This window comes from Gymnoscopelus microlampas (assembly GCF_963454915.1).
Source record: "Gymnoscopelus microlampas genome assembly, chromosome: 12".
In the NCBI taxonomy this organism is placed as follows: domain Eukaryota; kingdom Metazoa; phylum Chordata; class Actinopteri; order Myctophiformes; family Myctophidae; genus Gymnoscopelus; species Gymnoscopelus microlampas.
In genome coordinates, this window is record NC_139949.1 from 49,386,724 (window position 1) to 49,391,709 (window position 4,986).

The following is a 4,986-nucleotide window of genomic DNA, read 5'->3' on the forward strand; positions in this document are numbered from 1 at the left end:
TAAAATAATGTCATTAAGACACAGGTAATGACAGCAACATGCTCGTGTATGTGGAACATCTCTGTTTAAAGGTGGGGGGTGATATTTCTTTGTTTGAAATAAGTGTTACATTTCTCTCCCATAATGAGTGAACAGTGTCACAGAACAGCCATATTATTTTTTTCCCATCCAGGAATCGACATTAGAGCGGTTGTCAGGACAACCGGTCACCATTCAGAGTGCTTTGGATGGGTCCCCACCTATAAAAGCCCCGATTTATAACCTCGTCGTACGGAGGTGCCGGCCGAGTGGCCCAAAAATGTCAGATCTATAAGCTCGCGACGCGCCGCGCATGCGCCGCGTAGTGAGCTTGTAGATCTGACATTTTTGGGGCGCTCGGCCGGTACCTCCGTACGACTGAAGTATACATAACATCGAGCTTTAGGCAAGGAGCGCTAGCCATGAGCCTGAACAGATGCTGCACCAGCCAGCCAATGACAGGTGAGATAGAGGAAAAAGATGACATCATAGGCAAATTAGGGCAAACGGAGTGCATTTTTGGTTTGCCGTCCCCCGCCCGCGCACAAATACAGAAGAACTCACACAAACGTCTGGGATGGCATGCACAGCTGCTGCTATTACACGAGGGGGAAAGAATTTATAATCAGTTCGTATAGTTCTGTCAGCTTTTTTGGGGGTTTTGTGTTGTCATTGTGTTTGATGACGAAACAAAATAGTTTATATGGTTGTGTGTCATTTTAGATTTCTTTGGCTATTCAAAAATAGCAGATCTACAAGCTCACAGAGCGATCACTGAGTGTCACGCTGTGAGCTTGTAGATCTGCTATTTTTGAAAAATCGTGAAAATGTGCGCAAATCTTTGAATATATGTATTTTTAAACGAACATTTGTAACTCAAATCTTTGCTTCTGTGGATTCTACAAATGTCTTATAAATCCTAACAGTTTTCTGAAAAACCTATGTTGCTATAATATCAGTGGTTCTCAAACTTTTTCATGTAAAGGACCAACCAAAATTATATGTATTTGTCCGCGGACCCCCATCTCAGAATATATTGTTCCAGGGACCCCCCAGAAGCAAAGATTTGAGTTATGTCAGCTTTTTTTGGTTTTGTTTTGTCGTAGCGTATGATGACAAAGCAAAATAGTTTGTATGGCTGTCGAAAGGAAAACTAAACCATAAACCGTCGTTTTATTGATCAACTAGCCTGGTCAATATACAGTAACTAATACAGTAATACACACAGCAATTATTTCTCATCCACATGACTTTAGCACTTTACAATCCAATTAAGAAGATTAAAAACAACACCTTTAAATGCAACAAACAGAAACAAATCTGGCAACTTAACTACAAGAATCCAGAGGGCTTTGTCACTCACTCTTACAGGTACAGTTAGTGAAATGTTGGGTCAACTTTGTGAATGATGTTAACCACTACATCTATCACTATTTACTCAATTAGGAATGGGTGAATACATTTTGAGCAACACATTTGTAATTGCTTACTGTAGCTTACTTTACCTTAGGCTACATACTGCATGCAGGCAAAGAAGCAATATGTTCTTTCTCAGACAACAAATGGAACCCCTCACAGTGCTATGTGACCATAAAGGTTGTTACTGTACATATTATATATCAAAAAAGGTTTGATTAAAGTGGGAAAGGATTATTTCAGCTAAGGAGTGCGTTAACCAGTGGTTCTCAAATGTTTTTGTACCTGAGGACCCCTATCTGATTTCTTTTTTATGCCCAGAAGAGAAGATGTGTGTCAAAAACATATACATTATTCAAAATTCTCCCCAAATGTTCAAGATTCTTCAAGATAAAAATAAATAAATATCAGCTCACATCTATTATTTTCGAATAGCCAAAGTATAAAGAATGGATAAAGTTATGATGCTACATTAACTCATTTTGCTGGGGGACCCCCCCCCCCCCCCCATTGTGGTATACCGCTGGTCTAAACCACATGATATCAACAACGGGTTTTATTTCACATTCACCATCATTAGAAAACTCCAGTGAATACACAGTAAAATCCTCAGTTGTAATTTCTCCATCTGTAACCCAGAGAGTGTACAAACACTCTCTGAGTTACATTGACACTCAGGATTTCACAGGGTAATTATAGTATAATTACAGTGTATTGGAACTATAGGAGCGTGGTGAATCTGGGGGATACATGGTTGTTACAGTCATACATACAGGAGTCTCTGTGGTATATTTGAAGACCCCTTCACTGTTTACTCTAGTTTATAAACAAACATATTTACAATGCTTCCTAGTCCGCTTATGACACTCTATAATTATAGTTATGAGCACTCATAAATACTAATAATGCTGTATGGCAATCATTTAAAGCATTTTATGACTTATAATTATCATAATACTTCATAATTGCTAGACACTCACAGACCTTTCTTTTTCAAGAATCATAGTGTATTATAGTTTTCATAATTGTAATAATTATTTTGGTAATTTTTTGGTTAACCCATTCAATCCGGGAACGCATCGCTGTCATTTTAGATTCCTTTGGCTATTCAAAAATAGCAGATCTACAAGCTCATAGCACGGCACCGAGTGCCGCGCTATGAGCTTGTAGATCTACTATTTTTGAAAAATCGTGAAAATGTGTGCTAATCTTTGAATATATATTTTTTAAAGCAAACATTTGTAAAATATGTTGTTCCAGGGACCCCCGGAAGCAAAGATTTGAGTTATAAAAAATATATATATTCAAAGATTTGCACAAATGTTCAAGATTTTTCAAAAAATAGCAGATATACAAGCTCATAGCGCGGCACTCGGTGCCGCGCTATGAGCTTGTATATCTGCTATTTTTTGAATAGCCAAAGAAATCTTAAAATGACACAGATGCGGTCCCTTCACGGTCTTAATGGATTAAAACTTAAAGTTTTTTGTTAAAAGGTTAAAGCACTATATTCTGATAGTGTACTCATTGATGTTTGTGAATATAGTGTTTGTTCAGTAACAGGAGTCTCCATGTCTCTCTTTAATAAACATAAAGTACATTTTCAGGTAGTTGTCAGCCAACCAGAAGAGAGTACCCATTTATCAGCTTCAATTCTATTGTTCTATTGTTCCAGTTCCAGCAGACAATTTTTTTCCTGCTCATTTATTTGTGTCATCGCTTCCAATTTCACTCTATCCTGATTGGATACAATTTGTATCCCGACCTGAAAATGCATTTTCTTTAAAGAGCTGGAGAGACATGGAGACTCCTGTTACTGAACACTCTATAGCAATGATTACTATCAGAACTATTTAACACTTATTTTAACCAACGCAAATCCCTTACCCTACCTCTTAAGTAAAGTAATAACATTCCTGGAGGTGTAGACAGAAACGTTTGGTGTGTTGTTCTTGTAAAGATTTGAATGTTACATATTTTGTCTCTACACTCAAAGCACCAAAATAACCACTCATAAAGTTTTGCACACACACACACACACACACACACACACACACACACACACACACACACACACACACACACACACACACACACACACACACACACACACACACACACACACACACACACACACACACAGTGGTATAAAGTAACTACACAAGTACATTTAATCAAGTGCTGTTCTTAAGTACACTTTTGAGGAATTTTATTTCAGTATTGAGTATTTCCAATTTGCAGTACTTTTACTTCTACTCCACTACGTCTTAGAGGCTATTTGAACATTTGAGTTACTAGTTACTTTTATAGATTTTGATTATTATTACAAAACATACATTAACCACTTCAGCCCTATATACATTTCGGCCATTTGAAAATAGCCGATCTACAAGCTCACAAGTGAGCTTATACTGTAGATCTTTTCTTTTCAAAAGATTTGTATACATTTGAAAACTTGAAATGGGACATTTTGCATAATGAGTACTTTCTAATTTTTTTACTTTAAGTACATTTTGATACCAATGCCTTTGTGCTTTTACTCAAGTACATTTAGAATTCCGGACTTTCACTAGAGTATTTCTCCAATGGAGAAATACATCAATTGATACTTTTACTTAAGTAAAAAAATGTGAGTACTTTTTCCACCACTGCACACAAACACACACTCCCTCCCTCCCTCCCTCCCGCCTCGTCTTCTCCCCCGGCCGGTTTGGCCGGTGAAACAGAAAACCAACCCTTGGTTGCTTGTGCTTGTGCTTTGCTTGCCGGCTGGCCGCCTCCCCCAGACCCCGCTCTGCCTTCATTAATATTCAGCACCTCTCAGCCAATGGGGCGGGCGGGGCGGGATGACATCATGGGCTAGGGAACAGTGAGCAGCCAGTAAAGCATCCAGGCAGGCAAGCAGCCTCTGAACTGAACCAGAGACCTGGATCCTTCTGTTTTTTTTTCTTCTCTCTCTTCTCCTTTTCCTAGAGGGGTCAGGAACTGGTCTGACGAGAGAGAGAGAGAGAGAGAGCGAGAGTGAGAGAGAATGGCAGCAGCCCTGCCTGGGAACTGTCAGTGAAGGAGAGGAACTGCTTAAAACGTTGGGTTTAGGACGATGAATTGGCCACAACAAGAGGCGGACCCGCGAGAGAATGTCAAGACATATTTCAGGTAATTCTTCCAGTCAACCATGTTAATAATGTATAGAGGAGGGGATGTTGTTAGGGAGGAGAGAGAAGGAGAGGAGAGAAGGAAGGGGGGTATGTATGTATATGCCAGGGGGTGCTTTGTAGCTGTGTGTGCGTGCGTGTGTGTGTGTGTGTGTGTGCGTGCGTGCGTGTGTGTGTGTTTTCAGCCTCCTTTCTGCTGTTCCACTGCCCTGCTGTACTTACAACAGGCTGAACGGACGGGCAGCTGTTTTTATCCCTGCTGCTCCCTCTGCCTGATACAGCCTGAGAGAGAGAGAGAGAGAGAGATAGAGAGAGATAGAGGGAGAGAGAGGAGGAGGAGAGAGAGAGAGAGAGAGGGGGGGGGGGGGATGGATGCCTGCATCAGATGAGGCTGGAC

General features: G+C 40.1%; 1 protein-coding gene across 1 annotated transcript in view; it reads left to right on the forward strand.

Annotated features, from left to right (window-relative positions):
- Positions 1-4,360: 4,360 nt before the first annotated feature.
- Positions 4,361-4,986, forward strand: part of LOC311057749 (serine/threonine-protein kinase PAK 3) — a 100,634-nt gene continuing 100,008 nt past the window's right edge. The window contains exon 1 of the mRNA XM_084074800.1: positions 4,361-4,590. The gene's annotated coding sequence lies outside the window, so the exon portion shown is untranslated. The remainder of the gene's footprint in view (positions 4,591-4,986) is intronic.